Source organism: Lontra canadensis, unplaced genomic scaffold (assembly GCF_010015895.1).
Source record: "Lontra canadensis isolate GAN:19392208 unplaced genomic scaffold, GSC_riverotter_1.0 scaffold231, whole genome shotgun sequence".
Lineage (NCBI taxonomy): Eukaryota > Metazoa > Chordata > Mammalia > Carnivora > Mustelidae > Lontra > Lontra canadensis.
The window spans coordinates 415,190-435,727 of NW_022631225.1; the positions used below are offsets into that span (position 1 = coordinate 415,190).

General features: G+C 40.7%; 1 pseudogene; it reads right to left on the reverse strand.

Moving 5' to 3' along the window:
* Positions 1 to 13,351, reverse strand: part of LOC116862295 — a 29,150-nt pseudogene extending 15,799 nt beyond the window's left edge.
* Positions 13,352 to 20,538: the final 7,187 nt, after the last annotated feature.

The following is a 20,538-nucleotide window of genomic DNA, read 5'->3' on the forward strand; positions in this document are numbered from 1 at the left end:
GTTTTTGAGGTGTCTAGAGCATGTACAGGGTAAGAGCGACCCCATGATCTGTTCTGTGCTCCTCCCACAGGATGTACTGTACCCATGGACCACCTGCACAACAGTGTGTCAGTCTCATGAGGAATGTGGAACCCCACCTGTAATGGGGACAGGATGATTTTGCTTGTTCTAGAGGTTACCTGAAAAAAAGAGAATCATGGTTCATGGAGTTGCATTTTCCAGTTCCTAATGTTTTGTTGTTTCTGCATTCTGCCAGAGTCATCTCTGTGGTTCTTGCAATAGCCTTGATGAGTGTATTTGGCATTCAGGTTGTGTGTGGACCTGAACAGAGACCTGCTGACATCGCTGCCCAAAGTGAAGAATGTATAACAGGTATGCTTATGTTTATGTGGGTGGAGGTGGTTTCTAGGGGACAGACATTTGGGGCTCCCAGGAGCCTGTGATGTTGTGGAAATTACCAATGACAACTCTGGCTGCTCAGTAGGACATGTTTCATGGTTAGTGTAGAGACCCATTAGAAAAAGGATTGCATACAACTAAAGAGTGAAAATGTCAACAGGTAATGTGGGTGCCTTTGAGTGTTTCCAGTATTGAGCACACAATGTGGACCCTACAATCATGACCACAGGAAGAGTCATAGATGCAGGTGGGTTTCAAATGGGGACACGGGTTAACAACAGAACATTCAATGACAGGTACACACCTCATGGCAATCAGTATAACACAACTTTGTAAGGTGATTCTCAGACTCCATTCCCCCTGGGTGGTCACATCCACAACTTCTGGAAAGGTTAAAAAAATAGCATCTTTAAAATAAATTTCCACAGTCTCAGAAATCCTGTCTCCCTTTTCTAAAGGTTCTCCTATGTGTCCACTGTGTCTATTTCACAACGTCCTAGGATAGCCAGCTGGGTAGTCCTATCTGCAGGAGGGAGCATGAAGGAAATCCACCCTTGAACCTCACTGAAGGACCTTATCAGGTACTTCTCACAACAAATGCATCAGGGGAACTCCAGAGCATCAGTGCTTGGGTTCATGTGTCACGAATGTCTTTTTCTGCTCCATCTGCTGTAACAATGTACATGGACTGGGCGATTTTATATAACAGACACTAATTTATCTCAGTTCTGTATTATGGGGAGTTCCAGGTCAGAGGCAGACAGATTTGAAGTCTGGAGTGTTCCCACCTCCTAGTCCGTCCTTTTCCTGTCACCTCACAGGGGGTCACAGTGCAGGGAGCTTTCCCAGTCCTGGTGTATAAGGGCACTAATCTCACCATGAGGCTGCACACTCCTGACCTAAATGCCTACCTAAGTACTCACCTCTTCCTTCTACCACATTGTCCTTAAGGTTCAACCTGTGATGGTAGAGGTCATACTCATTGAGTAGATCTCAGCAATGGAAAGATCTGGTTGTTGTTCCCTGAAGGTAGAAGGCTCCTCCCATCTAGCATCTCAACCTGAGGATTCTCATGGATCCAGCAGATGCTTCTGGTCTCTCCAAGCACACAGTGAACACAAGAACTTCAAGGCCAGTTGGTGACCTTGGGGAGTGGATAGCTTCCCTCTTAAACACTGGTTAAGACTTCAGTCCATCTCTATTATTTTATAATTTGTGTTTTTTTCCCTCTGATATTCTTCTCATGTACAAAGGATTCAGACTGTTTTCTCCTTTCAATGGCGCTTTTTCTCTTTTGTTCTCCAAGTTTTCATATTTTTCAGTGGACGTAGTCATTACAACCTATCCTTGATTATTGCCTGCTTGCACCTTAACCTTCATCCCTCCCTCTTCTTACACCCCACAGCTGGGAAATCTAACAAGAATCCATGGGTTCTCCCTCCTTGGTGAGTGTAGGAGATTGCCTCTACACAAGATGCTCCCCTGAGTGAAAGTGATAAATTTTTAGACTCTCTCATGTTAGTGTGCTTTTGTGTGTGTGTGTGTGTGTGTGTGTGAGAGAGAGAGAGAGAGAGAGAGAGAGAGAGATATCTTCAGAATCCACATTTACACAATGTCCTTGTGGGTTTCTCTCTGTTTTCACATGCGTCAGTAATATTCATGCTGTGAGCACGGTTCCAGACAGTGACCCTCTCACTGGCCTTTTTCACTTTCCTTATTTTTTTTTTTTTGTTGCCACTATAGCCTCATGGCCAGGTTGCACTTTATGCTGTTTCTAGAAAGCTTGCACATTGAGCTGGGTGGTCCTGTGACACTCAGTGAGTGCAGCTGGGACTCCTGGAAATGTTCAGAATATGTGCATGTAGATATATGTAATTCATTCATATATAGGGACAGGAACAAATACATGCAAGTGACACTGACTTTCGCACTTGTTAGTATAGTTGATTTCCTAACTTCTTACATCAGAGAGTGAAGAGGAAGCACGGAATCATATGTGTAGAGAGGCTCTCCGGGAGAAAGTACTCCATGGAAAGAAAACCCCAGACCCTGAGAGGAAACCTGCCCATTTCCTCCATCAACATCTGCTCATGTCGTTTAAAGACAGAAATTGTAGTGTGCAGCCGCTGTTGTTCCATATCCCCTTCTATAGAGAGGTTTGTGTCTGGGCTCATACTGATGTCCCCTCACTCTGTGATTCACACAGTGTTTTATACAGACATTTCCTCAGTTCTCAGGCTGTTATTCTGCAGATACAGCATGTTCTTGGTGTCATCTCTGTAGCTGGTGAGTTGGCCCTTCACAGAGACTGTGTAGCTTGTGCTACTTCCATCATTGCTAATATGTGGGACCCACTGCAGCCCCTTCCCTGGAGCCTGGAAGACCCAGCTCATGGCATTACTACTGAAGGTGAACCCAGAGGCTGCACAGGAGAGTCTCAGGGACCCACCAGGCTTCCCCAGGTCTCTCCCAGACTCCACCAGCTGCACCTAACACTGGGCACCTGCAGGCCCAAGACATCCTGGTCAAGAATCTATCACACATCCACTGTTTCTTTCATGCCTATCCACTCACATACTCAATGTCTTTTTTTTTTTCTCTGTGAATAACATGTGAGGTAGGTACCCATTTGTCACAATTTTACATTGGATACATCCACACTGCAACAGAGAGGGGCTTTATGAGTGTCCAAGAGCACACAGCAGGTGAGTGTGAGCCCATGTCTGGACCTGTGCTCCCACCACTGGATTTTCATGTTTGTCCAAATCAGCTCCACGTCAGAGTTGATCTTATGCATTGAGGTCTGCAATGTTCCTGAGTTTCAAGATCCTAAATAGACTAAAGGGTGGAAACCAACTCTTTCTGTCTCAGAATCTTGGAGACACTGACAATCCTAGGGAGAGACTCACAGAGTTGATGCAGACGCTGGTTTTTCAACAATCACAAGGAGCATTTATATATGATCTTTGTATACAAACCCACGGAAGCCTTAATAAAAATAAAACGGTGGAATCATCAGCAAACAATGAAACTCGGAACATCTGAGATCAGAATGGATGTTGTTATTTAGGGAAAATTCTTCATCCATGATATGGAGATCATTGTACTTCTAATCTCACAGTTATTGCGAAGATAATACAGTTAAACTTATCCCAGCAACCAAGCACTTTCCAAATTTGATTATTAATGTTATGATGATTGATTCCAAGAAAGGAAGGCACTTCTGTGTTTCAACACATTTTCTAAACCTCTGCACCATCTTCTGAGAGTGAAAACAATGGTTCCCTTTCCATGCAGCTAAAATTTGATATTGTGCAAACATTTGCTCCCAATTATTTTTAGTGTCAATCACTAACGAAATTTCCCTTCATCGGAAAATTCCCTTCAGAAGCAGGTATTGGGATACATGGATGGTGAAAGGTGTTGAAGACCAAGGGAAGAGCACATGAGAAACAGGTGTCCTCAAGCTTGGGCTTGTTCCCTACCGAGGAATGGGAGGTTCAAGGGAATGCCAGCTGACACTTTTCTATACTTCCTGAGTACCCAGCAGCACCCTGTGAACCAACCAAGTCCAGGAGCACAGGAGTACCACACAGAGGCAGGACATGGGAGGCAATGTTCCTGGACATGTTGCCCATGAGGTGTGGAAGCAGATGAGCTAGGAGGAGCAGCTGGGGTGTTAAATCCTAAACATGTGGCACTGCAATGAGAATCATGACTATTTTATTTATTTGTTTTTTAATTTTTAAATTTTTTTTTTATTTTCAGCATAACAGTACTCCTTGTTTTTTCACTACACCCAGTGCTCCATGCAATCCGTGCCCTCTCTAATACCCACCACGTGATTCCCCCAACCTCCCACACCCCGCCCCTTCAAAACGCTCAGATTTTTTTTAGAGTCCATAGTCTCTCATGGTTCACTTCCCCTTCCAATTTCCCCAAACTTCTCCTCTCTAACTCTCCTTGTACTCCATGCTATTTGTTATGCTCCAAAAATAAGGGAAACCATATGATAATTGACTCTCTCTGCCTGAAGTATTTCACTCAGCATAATCTCTTCCAGTCCCGTCCATGTTGCTACAAAAGCTGGGTATTCATCCTTTCTGATGGGGGCATAATACTCCATAGTGTATATGGACCACATCTTCCTTATCCATTCGTCCATTGAAGGGCATCTTGGTTCTTTCCAGAGTTTGGCGACCGTGGCCATTGCTGCTATAAGCATTGGGGTACCGATGGCCCTTCTTTTCATTACATCTGAATATTTGGGGTAAATACCCAGTAGTGCAATGGCAGGGTCATAAGGAAGCTCTATTTTTAATTTCTTGAGGAATCTCCACACTGTTCTCCAAAGTGGCTGCACCAACTTGCATTCCCTCCAACAGTGTAAGAGGGTTCCCTTTTCTCCACATCCTCTCCAACACATGTTTCCTGTCTTGCTAATTTTGGCCATTCTAACTGGTGTAAGGTGATATCTCAATGTGGTATTAATTTGAATCTCCCTGATGGCTAGTGATGATGAGCACTTTTTCATGTGTCTGATAGCCATTTGTATGTCTTCATTGGAGAAGTGTCTGTTCATATCTTCTGCCCATTTTTGATATGATTGTCTGTTTTGTGTGTGTTGAGTTTGAGGAGTTCTTTATAGATCCTGGATATCAATCTTTTGTCTGTACTGTCATTTGCAAATATCTTCTCCCATTCGGTGGGTTGCCTCTTTGTTTTGTTGTGCAGAAGCTTTTGATCTTGATGAAGTCCCAAAAGTTTATTTACGCTTTTGTTTCCTTTGCCTTTGGAGACATATCTTGAAAGAAGTTGCTGTGGCTGATATCGAAGAGATTACTGCCTATGTTCTCCTCTAAGATTCTGATGGATCCCTGTCTCATGTTGAGGTATTTTATCCATTTTGAGTTTATCTTTGTGTATGGTGTAAGAGAATGGTCAAGTTTCATTCTTCTACATATAGCTACCCAGTTTTCCCAGCACCATTTAATGAAGAGACTGTCTTTTTTCCACTGTATATTTTTTCATGTTTTGTCAAAGATCATTTGCCCATAGAGTTGAGAGTCCATATCTGGGATCTCTACTCTGTTCCATTGGTCTATATGTCTGTTTTTATGCCAGTACCATGCTGTCTTGGTGATCACAGCTTTGTAATACAGCTTGAAATCAGGTGGCATGATGCTGCTGGTTTTATTTTTGTTTTTCAACATTTCCTTAGTGATTCAGGGTCCCTTGTGATTCCACACCAAGGAAGGAGAAACAATCATCAGAAGTTATTATCAACAGTTATATGCTAATAAGCTAAGCAACCCAGATGAAATGGATGCATTCCTGGAAAACTATAAACTCCCAAAATTGAACCAGGAAGAAATTGACAACCTGAATAGACCGATATCTAGTAACGAGATTCAAGCAGTGAACAAAAACCTCCCCAAAAACAAGAGCCCTGGTCCTGACTGATTCCCTGGGGAATTCGACCAAATGTTCAAAGAAGAAATAACACCTATTCTCCTGAAGTTGTTTCAAAAAATTGAAGCAGAAGGAAAACCTCCATACTCTTTCTATGCAGCCAGCATTACCCTGATCCCCAAACCAGGCAAAGACCCTACCAAAAAGTAGAATTTCCGACCAAGATCACTGATGAATATGGGTGCTAAGTTCTCAACAAAATCCTAGCAAACAGGATCCAACAGCACATTAAAAAGATTATCCACCATGACCAGGTGGGATTCATTCCTGGGCTACAAGGATGCTTCAACATTCGCAAATCAATCAATGTGATAGAACAAATTAATAAGAGAAGAGAGAAGAACCACATGGTCCTCTCAATTGATGCAGAAAAAGCATTTGACAAAATCCAGCATCCGTTCCTGATTAAAACCTTTCAAAGTATAGGGATAGAGGGAACATTCCTGAACTTCATATAATCTATCTATGATAGACACACAGCAAATATCATCCTCAATTGGAAAAAGCTTGCAGCCTTCCCGCTGAGATCAGGTACATGACAAGGATTCCCACTCTCACCACTCTTGTTCAAAATAGTATTAGAAGTCCTAGCAACAACAGGCAGATAACAAAGAGAAATAAAGGTATCCAAATTGGTAATGAAGAATTCAAACTCTCTCTCTTCACAGATGACATCATTCTTTATATGGAAAACCCAAAAGACTCCACCCCCAAACTACTAGAACTCATACAGCAATTCAGTAATCTGTCAGGATACAAAGTCAATGTACAGAAATCAGTGGCTTTCTTATAAACTAACAATGAAAATACAGAAAGGGAAATTAGAGAATCGATTCTATTTACTATAGCACCAAGAACCATAAGATACCTGGGAATAAGCCTAACCAAAGAGGTAAAGGATCTGTACTCAAGGAACTACAGAACACTCATGAAAGAAATTGAAGAAGACAGAAAAAGATGGAAGACCATTCCATGCTCTTGGATATGAAGAATAAACATTGTTAAGATGTCTATACTGCCTAGAGCAATCTATACTTTTAATGCCATTCCAATCAAAATTCCTCCGGTATTTTTCAAAGAGCTAGAGCAAATTACTATTTTATTTTTATATTATTCAATGATTTTATTTGTTTGTTTGTTTGTTTATTAATGACAGAAAGGAAGATACTTGAGGGTCCATTTTTGGCCTCTCTATTCTGTTCCAGTGGTCTATCTGTCTGTTTTTCTGCTAATACCATGATTTCTTTTTTTTTTTTCAGCATAACAGTATTCCTTATTTTTGCACCAAACCCAGTGCTCCATGAAATCCGTACCCTCTCTAATACCCACCACCTGGTTCTCCCAACCTCCCACACCCCGCCCCTTCAAAAACCTCAGATTGTTTTTCAGAGTCCATAGTCTCTCATGGTTCATCTCCCCTTCAAATTTCCCCCAACTCCCTTCTCCTCTCTAACTCCCCTTGTCCTACATGCTATTTGTTATGCTCCACAAATAAGGGAAACCATATGATAATTGACTCTCTCTGCTTGACTTATTTCACTCAGCATTTTCTCTTCCAGTCCCGTCCATGTTGCTGCAAAAGTTGGGTATTCATCCTTTCTGATGGAGGCGTAATACTCCATAGTGTATATGGACCACATCTTCCTTATCCATTCGTCTTTAGAAGGGCATCTTGGTTCTTTCCACAGTTTGGCCACCGTGGCCATTGCTGCTATAAGCATTGGAGTACAAATGGCCCTTCTTTTCACTACATCTGTATCTTTGGGATAAATACCCTGTAATGCAATGGCAGGGTCATAGGGAAGCTCTATTTTCAATTTCTTGAGGAATCTCTACACTGTTTTCCAAAGTGACTGCGCCAACTTGCATTTCCCACCAACAGTGTAAGAGGGTTCCCCTTTCTCTACATCCTCTCCTACACACGTTATTTTCTGTCTTGTTAATTTTGGCCATTCTAACGGTGGAAGGTGGTATCTTCATGTTGTTTTGATTTGAATCTCCCTGATGGCTAATGATGATTAACATTTTTTATGTGTCTGTTAGCCATTCATATGTCTTTATTGGAGAACTGTCTGTTCATGTCTTCTGCCCATTGTTTGACGTGATTATCTGTTTTGTGCATCTTGAGTTTGAGGAGTTCTTTATAGATCTTTGATATCAGCACTTTGTATGTTCATTAGTGAATATATTCTCCACTTCTGTGGGTTGCGTCTTTGTTTGTTGACTGTTTCCTTTGCTGTGCAGAAGGTTTTGATCTTGATGAAGTCCCAAAAGTTCATTTTTCTTATTTCTTCCTTTGCCTTTGGAGACATACCTTTTTTTTAAAGATTTTGTTGTTATTTATTTGACAGACAGAGATCACAAGCTGGCAGAGAGAGAGAGAGACAGGAGGAAGCAGGCTCCCCGCCAGGCAGAGAGCCCAATGCAGGGCTCGATCCCAAGTCCAGGGTAGCATGACCTGAACCAAAGGCAGAGGCCTTAACCCACTGAGCCACCCAGGCACCCCTGGAGACATGTCTTGAAAGAAGTTGCTGTGGCTGATGTAAAAGAAGTTCCTGCCTATGTTCTCCTCTGGAATTTTGGTAGATTCCTGCCTCATGTTGAGGCCTTTTATCCATTTCGAGTTTATCTTTGTGTATGGTGTAATAGAATGGTCGAGTTTTATTCTTCTACATATCACTGTCCAATTTTCCCAACACCATTTATTGAAAAGACTGTCTTTTTTCCACTGGTTACTTTTTCCTGCTTTGTTGAAGATTACTTGACCATTGAGTTGCTGGTCCATATTTGGGTTCTCTACTCTGTTCCACTGGTATGTGTGTCTGTTTCTGCGAGTACCATGCTGCATTTGTGACAACAACTTTGTAGTAAAGCTTGAAATCAGGCAACATGATGCCCCCAGCTTTGTTTTTCTTTTTCAATATTTCCTGAGCAATTCAGGGTGTTTTCTGGTTCCATACAAATTTTAGGATTGTTTGTTCCATCACAGAATGATGAAAAACATTCCATGCTCATGGATTGGAAGTATAAACACTATTAAAATATCCATACTGCCCAGAGCAGTCTATACTTTCAGTGCCATCCTGATCAAAATTCCACTGGCATTTTTCAAAACAAGGACTTTGAATGACACACACGGACTGATTTCTTATTTTATGTTTTAATTTTTTTATTAAAATTCAGTTCAGTTAACACACAGTGCATTACTGGTTTCAGAGGTAGATTCAGTGACTCATCAGTTGCATGTAACACTGAGTGCTCATTCCATCAAGTGCCCTCCTTAATTGTCCGTCAGCCAGTTACTACCTACCCACTAGCCACTCCTAGTTTAAAACAAAATTTTGAGTATAATTTTAGGATTTGGATTGGGGAGTGTTCATCCTAGAATTATAGCTTTATTTATTTATTTATTTATTTATTTATTTATTCTCATAACATTATCTGCAAAATTCCTTTTTAAATTACGTTCAGTTAGCCACCATATGTACATCATTCTTTTTTTTTTTTTACCAAATAATAAGGTGCTTATTTATTTCTAATAATAGATGCATTTTTTAAAGTTAGAGTAACAGGAGAAAATGTTAAAAAGAAAAAAAAGATAATGTTAGTGTTGAATGAATTAATATCAGGTATGTTGCTGGGTGTCAGGACATATAAACAAGGAGCTGGGGCCAAGGAAATTATAGTCTGGCCATAATACCATAAGCTGAGGGTAAATACTCTCCTGTAGGTTTGTTCTGGGATGTGCAGTCCTCTTGCTTGTCATTAGCAAATGGATTTTCACAAGCATCATAAATGCCAGCAGCTCTTCTTAGCTCAAGTTTTTCACATATTTTCAGATCTAAGAAGCAGAGTGCATCATGTAATATCAGTTAGGAAAAGGAGGAGGAAGGGAAGGGAAGAGAAGACATATAAAGATGGATTGACAGAGAGAAAACTGCCCTAAAACAACCAAGGTCAAGAGAAAATAATTTCCATGTCCTTGTGTTTTTAAGAATGAAGTATGTGTATTTTATCCTGTTTTGTCGAAGACTATTTGACCATAGAGTGGAGGGTCCATATCTGGGCTCTCTACTCTGTTCCAAGGGTCTATGTGTCTGTTTTTATGCCAGGACCATGTTGTCTTGGAGATCACAGATTTGTAGTAAAGCTTGAAATCAGGTAAGGTGATGCCGCCAGTTTTATTTTTGTTTTTCAACATTTCCTTAGCGATTCAGGGTCTCTTCTGATTCCATACAAATTTTAGGATTATTTGCTTCAGCTCTTTGAAAAATACTGGTGGAATATTGATCAGAATGGCATTAAAAGTATAGATTGCTCTAGGCAAAATAGATATCTAAACAATGTTTATTCTTCCAATCCAAGAGCATGGAATGGTTTTGCATCTTTTTGTGTCTTCTTCAATTTCTTTCATTAGTGTTCAATAAATGGTGCTGGGAAAACTGGACAGCTATATGTAGAAGAATGAAACTTGACCATTCTCTTACACCATACACAAAGATAAACTCAAAATGGATAAAAGACCTCAGCATGAGACAGGAATCTATCAGAATCCTAGAGGAGAACATAGGCAGTAACCTCTTCAATATCAGCCACAGCAACTTCTTTCAAGATATGTCTCCAAAGGCAAAGGAAACAAAAGCCAAGGTGAACTTTTGGGACTTCATCAAGATCAAAAGCTTCTGCACAGCAAAGGAAACAGTCAACAAAACAAAGAGGAAACCCACGGAATGAGAGAAGATATTTGTGAATGACAGTACAGACAACAGGTTGGTATCCAGGATCTATAAAGAACTCAAACTCAACACACACAAAACAGACAATCATATCAAAAATGAGCAGAAGATATGAACAGACACTTCTCCAATGAAGACATACAAATGGCTATCAGACACATGAAAAAAATGTTCATCATCACTAGCCATCAGGGAGATTCAAATTAAAACCACATTGAGATACCACCTTACACCAGTTAGAATGGCCAAAATTAGCAGGACAGGAAACAACATGTGTTGGAGAGGATGTGGAGAAAGGGGAACCCTCTTACTCTGTTGGAGGGAATGCAAGTTGGTTCAGCCACTTTGGAGAAAAATGTGGAGAAATTAAAAATAGAACTTCCCTATGACCTGCCATTGCACTACTGGGCATTTACCCCAAAGATTCAGATGTAGTGAAAAGAAGGGCCATCTGTACCCCAATGTTTATAGCAGCAATGTCCATGGTCACCAAACTCTGGAAAGAACCAAGATGCCCTTCAACGGATGAATAAGGAAGATGTGGTCCATATTCACTATGGAGTACTATGCCTCCATCAGAAATGATGAATACCCAACTTTTGTAGCAACATGGACGGGACTGGAAGAGATTATGCTGAGTCAAATAAGTCAAACAGAGAGAGTCAATTATCATATGGTTTCACTTATTTGTGGAGCATAACAAATAGCATGGAGGACAAGGGGAGATGGAGAGGAGAAGGGAGTTTGGGGAAATTGGAAGGGGAGGTGAACCATGAGAGACTATGGACTCTGAAAAACAATCTGAGGGTTTTGAAGGGGCAGGGGATGGGAGGTTGGGGGAACCAGTTGATGGCTATTAGAGAGGGCCCGGATTGCATGGAGCACTGGGTGTGGTGCAAAAACAAATGAGTACTGTTACGCTGGAAATAAATAAAAAAAAAGAAAAAAAAAAGAATGAAGTATGTGTGCACTCACCTAGCATGCTTAGCATACTCAACCTTTTTGGAAGGAAACATTGTGAGAAACAAATAACCAACTCTCAGGGGGAAAGTAAAATGAATTTTTTTGCAAGGGGTATGTTCTATCTTTCAGGAAGAAAGAGAGCAAGAAAGAGGACTGCACATCATTCGTTTCTGATGTAGTGTTCAACCATTCATTATTTGTGTCTAACTCCCACTGCTCCTCCCAGCATGTGCCCTCCTTATTGCCCATCCCCAGGTTACCCCCTCCCCTCCAAAACCCTGTTTGTTCCACAGAGAAACATGTTGATTTCTGATTTTATTTATTTGGGGCTTTCTCTTTTCCTTTTGGTAAATCCTGGCAGAGGTTTCTCAGTTCTATTTTATTTTTTCCAAAGAACTAGACCTTGGATTTTTAAATCTCTTCTGTTGTTTTTTATTTTTTATATTATTTATTTCTGCTCTAGTCTTTAGTATTTCCTTCCTTCTGCTGTAATTAGGCTTCAGTCAGTTTACTTTTTCTAGCTCCCTCAGGTTTAATGTTAGGTGGTGGCTTTTAGATTTTTCTTATTTCTTGAGGTCTTCTTATATTCTCTGTATTTATGTCTTAGGATAACCCATGCTAATTAGATGAAAGTGATGAAGGTTCTATACTCTCGTGTGAGTGTGTGTGTGTGTGTGTGTGTGTGTGAGTGTGTTTAATGTTAAGGACCCACATCCACACCACAGCTGGTGAGGGTTCCACTGCTTTCAATGTTGTCAGTAACATTGGTGCTCTGAGCTCTGTTTAAGACAGTGACACTCCCCCACCACGCCAAAGACCCTTTCTTCTTTTACTTTGGATTGTTGATGCCTCTGTGGCCTCATGTGCAGCATGCACTTTATGCTCCTTCTATCAAGTTGGTTCATTGAGCTGGGTGGACCTGTGATGCATACTGAGTGCCTCTGGGATTCCTGTAAAGGCTCAGTTGATGAGCATCAGGATATTTGTGATTAGTTGGCATTTAGGGACAGGAATAACAATGTGAGTGGCTCCATATTTTGTGCATTTTAGTATAATTGTTTTCCTATTAGAACAAATTTTTGAAATCAGAGAGTGAAGAGTTAAGCACAGAATCATGTGTGCAGAGCAGACCCTGAGAGAAAGTGTTCTCTGGAGAGGAATTCCCAAACCCCGATAGGAAACCTGTCCATAACCTCCATTGGCATCTGCTCCTGGGCTTAAAGACAGAACTGGTGAGTAGTGTGCACCCCCTGGTTGTCCACATACCGCCCCCCCCAACAGTGAGGTTTGTGTCTGGGCTAATACTAATGTCCCCTCACAGTGTCATTGCACACTAATATACGGCTATGTCCTCGAGTCTCAGGCTGTTCATCCGCAGGTAGTGTGTTCTTGCAATTGTCTTTGGAGTTGGTGAATCGGCCCTTCACAGAGTCTGCATAGTTTGTGCTTCTTCCATCATAGCTAATCCATGTGACCCACTGCAGCCCCTTCCCTGGAGCTTGCTGAACCTAATACATGTGGTAGCTACTTAAGGTTAATCCAGAGGCTGCACAGGAGAGTCTCAGGGACCCCCCAGTCTTTACCAGGTCTCCCCCAGACTCCACCAGCTGCACCTCACACTGGATACCTGCAGACGCAAGACATCCTATTCAGGAAACTGTGACACAGCCATGGTTTCTTTCACTCATATCCACTCAAATCCTCAACGTCTCTTGCTCACCATTAATTACCTTTTAAAAGAGCAACAAGGAATACCCAGCCAAGCACAAACTCCATGGTGAATTGTCCATGTCCTGTCTTGATTACTGATTGGACCACCTGGAAATATTGGGCTGGGGTTCCTGTCCCAGCTGCAGAGTCAGGGCTGGACTGTTTTAATCAGCAGAGGGAAGGCCCTATTTGCATTCTCTGAGTATATAACACATTTTCCAGGTAGCATCCTCATGACGGCCATGACCTACAGCATTGTGAGGGTCCTGGGGAAGTTTGGTCACCATGATATCTTTGGAAAAACCACACTCTTTTATTTCGTGATTTTGCTAGAGAAACTGCTTAGCACCCATTATATTCCTTTTTTCACATATGCACCCCATTATCATGATGTAGGTGCCGATTTTACCACTATTTTACAGGTGGATATGTACACACTGTAGCACAGATTGCTTGTGTGAATGTCCAGGTGTGCACAGCAGGAGAAATTAAGCCCTGGAGTGTGAGTGAGTCTGTGCTCCTCACAATGGAACCTGTTTGCCCCCTTTAAATTTCTGCAGTACAGTGGTGGACATGAGATTTGCAGGCTTCCTGAATGTCCAGAAGTCCCAGTAGACTGATGTGTGGAGACCAGGTATTTCTGTTACAGAAACCTAGAGACACTGAGATGCCTTGAGAGAGACTCAAAGATCTGCTGGAGACAATGTGAGTTATCAATAACCACAAGGGCATTTCCAACTGATCTCTGTACACATCAATGTAAATCTTTAATAAAGTCATAAGAATAGAATTATTAAACAATTAATGTCATAACACCTGAAATCAGAAAGCATGCTGTTAGTTAAAGCCCATTCTTCATCTCTTAAGTGGATATCATCATACTTCTACATTCACATGTATTTCCATGATGATAGCAATTGTATTTATCCCAATGCTTCACCCTTAGCAAGTATGGTTATTGCCATTTTGAAGGCCTATTTAAAAAATGGAGGACTCTTCTGTATTTCCATGGATTTACAAACTATTTACTGTATTATTGTCCAGGAGAAGTTAGCAAAGCATAGAGCTGGAAACATTTGAGAGGAGACCAGTCTCCCTCTACCTTTTGTCCTGGATCATGACCTCCATGCTTCTTGAGTCAGAGGGATTGTGAGCACACCCTGATGGTCTCAGTGCACCACCAGGTGTCACAGACCCTTGCAGAGACTTCTCTTCTCCCTTCCCCTTTTATCAAACATGCGAGGAGTTACACTCTCAGCGTAACCACTATAGATTGTCCTGTTGAAAGGATATATCCTCATACTTACTTCCTATACTTGAGTTCCTCACTCTGCTCCTTGGCTACAATATCCAGATATATTTAATGTATTCAGAGGTGAGTAAGAATCTTGAATCAAGTCCCTACAATCTATCAGGTGCCCTCAAACAGCTGAGTCTTTCCTTCCTGAGGTATAAATTCTTAGGTTCTATTGTATGGGAAATGTCCCCTCTCTCAGTAAGGTTAGGATCAACTGCTTGCCCTTAGAGGAGTAGTCCTAGAAACCATGTCTGTATATTTTTTCCAATTATATTTAATGTGAATCACTAATGAATTGCCATTGATCTGAGAATTCTGTTCAGCAGGTATTGGATTATAGTCATTCTGACAGGTATGAGGTGACATCTTTCATTGGTTGTGATTTGTGCTTCCTTGATGATGACAGACGTTGAGCATCTTTTCATGTACATGATGACCATCTAGATATCTTCTTTGGATAAATTTCTATTTCTTTCTTCAGCCAATTTCTTTTTTTATGATTTTTAAAATTTCTTTTCAGTGTAACAGTATTCATTGTTTTTTTATAATTTTTTTATTTATTATCAGCATAACAGTATTCCTTGTTTTTGCACCACACCCAGTGCTCCATGCAATCCGTGCCCTCTCCAATACCCACCACCTGGTTCCCCTAACCTCCCACCCCCCGCCCCTTCAAAACACTCAGATTGTTTTTCAGAGTCCATAGTCTCTCATGATTCACCTCCCCTTCCAATTTCCCTCAACTGCCTTCTCCTCTCCATCTCCCCCTACCCTCCATGCTATTTGTTACGCTCCAAAAATAAGTGAAACCATATGATAATTGACTCTCTCTGCTTAACTTATTTCACTCAGCATAATCTCTTCCAGTCCCGTCCATGTTGCTACAAAAGTTGGGTATTCAACCTTTCTAATGGAGGCATAATACTCCATAGTGAATATGGACCACATCTTCCTTATCCATTCGTCCATTGAGGGGCATGTTGGTTCTTTCCAGAGTTTGGCGAGCGTGGCCATTGCTGCTATAAACATTGGGGTACATACGGCCCTTCTTTTCACTACATCTGTATCTTTGGGGTAAATGCCCAGTATTGCAATGGCAGGGTCATAGGGAAGCTCTATTTTTTTTTTTTTATTTCTCCACACTGTTTTCCAAAGTGGCTGAACCAACTTGCATTCCCACCAACAGTGGAAGAGGGTTTCCCTTTCTCCACATCGTCTCCAACACATGTTGTTTCCTTTCTTGCTGATTTTGGCTATTCTAACTGGTGTAAGTTGATATCTGAATGTGGTTTTAATTTGAATCTCCCTGATGGCTAGTGATGATGAACATTTTTTCATGTGTCTGATAGCCATTTGTATGTCTTCATTGGAGAAGTGTCTGTTCATATCTTCTGCCTATTTTTTGATATGATTCTCCGTTTTGTGTGTGTTAAGTTTGAGGAGTTCTTTATAGATCCTGGATATCAACCTTTTGTCTGTACTGTCATTTGCAAATATCTTCTCCCATTCTGAGGGTTGCCTCTTTGTTTTGTTGACTGTTTCCTTTGCTGTGCAGAAGCTTTTGATCTTGATGAAGTCCCAAAAGTTCACCTTGGCTTTTGTTTCCTTTGCCTTTGGAGACATATCTTGAAAGAAGTTGCTGTGGCTGATATCGAAGAGGTTGCTGCCTATGTTCTCCTCTAGGATTCTGATGGATTCCTGTCTCACACTGAGGTCTTTTATCCATTTCAAGTTTACCTTTGTGTACGGTGTAAGAGAATTGTGTAGTTTCATTCTTTTACATAGAGCTGTCCAGTTTTCCCAGCACCATTTATTGAAGAGACTGTCTTTTTTTCACTGTATATTTTTTCCTGCTTTGTCAAAGGTTATTTGACCATAGAATTGAGGGTTCATATCTGGGTTCTCTACTCTGTTCCACTGGTCTATGTGTCTGTTTTTCTACCAGTACCATGCTGTCTTGGTGATCACAGCTTTGTAGTAAAGCTTGAAATCAGGTAACATGATGCTGCCAGTTTTATTTTTGTTTTTCAACATTTCCTTAGCGATTCGGTGTCTCTTCTGATTCCATACAAATTTTAGGATTATTTGCACTAGCTCTTTGAAAAATACCAGTGGAATTTTGATCGGAATGTCATTAAAAGTATAGTTTGCTCTAGGCAGTAGAGACATTTTAACAATGTTTATTATTCCAACCCAAGAGCATGGAATGGTCTTCCATCTTCTGCCCATTTCTTAATTGCATTATTACATGTTGAATGTGGACCCGGGGAACAACACATCATAAACATGCATCTGCAAGCACAGGCTTGTTCCCTGCAGAGGAATTGGAGGTGCAAGGGAAGGTCAGCTGACACTTGTTCATGCTTCCTGAGTACTCAGAGACACCACTGTGAACCAGTCTGTCCCAGGAGCTCAGGACGACCACACTTGGGCAGGATGTGGGATGTAAAGTGTTTGGACAGCTGCCAATGTGGTGTGCGCACAGACGAGTTGGAAATGCCAACCCATATGGCACCACACAGAGAGTCATGAGTGTTTTACTTAATAAATATCCACAATCAGAGAGAAAATGGATAAATGCAAAAAGTTGAGTCTTACTACTCTAGATCCCAATGATTATGACATTTGAGACATGATTTCTCGCTTTCAACCTAAATTAGAGAAACTATTCAAATTATTCTGAAACATTAATAACATTCACTAAATATATGAGTGTATATTTTCTCTATTAGTTGTTAAAAATGCCTGCCTTTGTTGTATTTTAGAAAAAAAAACACACAACATAATATGTAGAATCTTAAATGTTTGAAATGTAAAATGCAATGGTGACAAGCATACACACCACATTATTTCACACTTGAAGCATCTCCAACAGAGTCTCATTTCTTCCACCACATCTGACATGTGGACCAGCCCTTCCATGATCAGGGCCTCAGGACTGGACCTTAGTCTTGCCCCTCATAGGATGTCATCTGCACCTTTGTAAGAGCTTACTGGTGTTACTGCTTTAACCGAGTAGAGTTGAGATACATAGAGTATGTTAATGTTTACCAGTTGTTTAGTTCTTTTCTTCTGTCACATACAAAGGACATAAACAGAAGGCCAATTATGCAAAAGTGAAAATAAACAAATGAATAGTCAAGAAGCAAAATTTAAAAATAGGCAAGTGACTCCCTAACCCTACAAGCTATAAAACCTTAAAAATCTAAGATTAGTTATGTTTCCCAGTATGAGTCCCATTATAGAAATAGGAGTTCAGGAATTTGGATCTTGGGAGCTTGTTAACCATTCAGTTTCACAGAAGTGGTAATTAGTAAATCCCTGAATGGTATCAGCTTCGTTTAATGGAAAATCCTTCTGTGGTATGTTGTGAAGTTCAGGAAAATGAACACAATTATTGTTTGCATTTATTTTTTAAGTTTTTATTTAAATTCCAGTTATTCAACATAAGGCATACTTAAGAAGACCCAAAACGACATAACCCACCTCCATTTTCCACTCCTCTACTAACCATCATCCTGTTATCTGTGGTTAAGAGTATGTTTCTTGTTTTCTCTTTCTTCCACCCCTTTCCATATTTATTTTGTTTTTTAAATTCAACATATGAGTGAAATAATATGGTATTTGTCCTTTACTGACTAATACACTTAGCATAAATATCTCCAGCTCCATCCAAGTCATTGGAAATGCTAATATTTCATTCTTTTGTATGAGTGAGTAACATTCCACTCTCTCTACATATACCACCTCTTCTGTATCATTCATCAATGAGTGGACATGTGGGCTGTTTCCGAAGTTTGGCTACTGCAAGTAATGCTGCTGTTAATATAGGGGTGTGAGGTTCTCTGTGAACTAGTCTTTTTGTGCTCTTTGGGTAAATATCCAGTTGTGTGTTTGCTGGATCACAGTGTAGTTCTACTTTTAAGTAATTAGGGAATCTACACCCTGTTTTCCAGAGTGGCTGCACCCTGCACACTCCACATCTCCTGACCAGGGAATTCTGCAGGGCCTCAGTTCTGAGGAAGTGGTATCAGGTCTCACTTAAGAAGCCTAGAATACCAGGCCTATTTAAAACTCCAACATTCTGGCTAAGGACCAAACACTGACCACTGCAGGCAAGGAGGGGCTCTGTAGACAACTGGCTTGAAGGCAAGTTCTGCTAAAACAGAACAGCAGAGAACAAAAAAAAAAAAAAAACACACTACACACCAGTACACACCAGAGACCTCTCTGAAGCACCAAGCCCTCAATGTAACTGCCTTCTGTAATACACAGAAGAAGGTAGAATCTTAGAGAAAGTGACAAGATGTAGAAATTCAGTTTCAGGTGCAATTCTGATCAATGTCAATTTAGGTTTTCTTATATCAGTCCCTTTGACTCCTCTCAGTGAGCAGAGAACTTGTGTTCTGTATCCAGATCCAGTAGTTTCCATTCCTAAAAGTATCTTGTGCATCAAGAACACTACTATCCAGCCAAACCATTCACAATGCAGCAGTGAAAAGGAAAGCAGAGAAAGGATCTGGAGGAAGCCTAGAGCAAACAGCTTAGAAGCCATGAAAACAGAATCAGGGAAATAAATGATGTCATGAAATGTTCCAACATCAGAATTATTGGAATCCCTGACGGGGAGGAGAAAGAAAGAAATCTAGAAGATATAGAGGAAAAGGTTCTTCATGATAATTACCATTCTCGCAAATGGAACCAGTGTTCATGTACTAGAGGCTGAACAGTCTTCACACAAGATTATAGATTCCAGAAAATCATCAAGGCACCTGAGAGTCAAATTGAGGAATCACAATTGTAGATATAATCTCATGAAAGCCGCTAGGACAAAGAGGCTCCTTACTTACAGAGGAAAGCCCACCAGAAAAATGTCAGACCTGTCCACAGAGACCTGGCAAGCCAGAAAGGGCTGGAAATATATATTCAGGCACTAAATGAGAAGAAAATGCAGCCAGGAATACTTTATCTAGCAAGACTGACATTCAAAATAAATGGAGAGAGAAAGTTTCCAAGACTGGCAAGGCTTAAAAGACTGTGCAACCACCAAGCCGACACTGCAGGAAATATTAAGGGGGGTTCTATAAAAGAGGAAAAATCCTAAGAATAGCATTGAACAGAATTATAGAGACAATCTACAGAAAGAAAGACTTCAAAGGTAACAAAGTGTCAAAAAAAACATATCTATCAATAATCACTCTCAAGGTGAATGGCTTAAATGCGCCCGTAAAATGGCACAGGGTTGTGGATTGGATAAAACGACAGGACCCACCCATATGTTGTCTACAAGAGACCCATTTGAACCTAAAGATACACCCAGACTGAAAGTGAAGAGATGGAGAAGCATCTTTCATGTCAATGGGCCTCAAAAGAGGGCCGGGGTAGTGATTCTCATTTCAGACAAATTAGATTTTAAACTAAAGTCTGTAGTCAGAGATACAGAAGGCCACTACATCATTCTTAAAGGGAGTATCCACCAAGATGATCTAACAATTGTGAATATCTATGCACCTAATATGGGAGCAGCCAATTACATAAGAAAACTGTTAATCAAGATAAAGAGTCATATTGATATGAATACATTAATAGTAGGAGATCTTAACACACCTCTCTCAGAAATAGATCATCGAAGCAGAAAATCAATAAAGAAACAAGAGCATTGAATGACACATTGGACCAGATGAACCTCATAGATATATACAGAACATTCCACCCTAGAACTACAGAATACTCATTCTTCTCAAGTGCATATGGAAGCTTCTCAAGAATAGACCACATACTGGGTCACAAGTTAGGAATCAACCAATACCAAAAGACTGAGATTATTCCCTGCATATTCTCAGATCACAATGCTTTGAAACTGGAGCTCAATCACAAGGAAAAGTTCAGAAGGAACTCAAACACCTGGAAGCTAAAGACCACCTTGCTTAAGAATGCTTGGATCAAACAGGAGATCAAAGA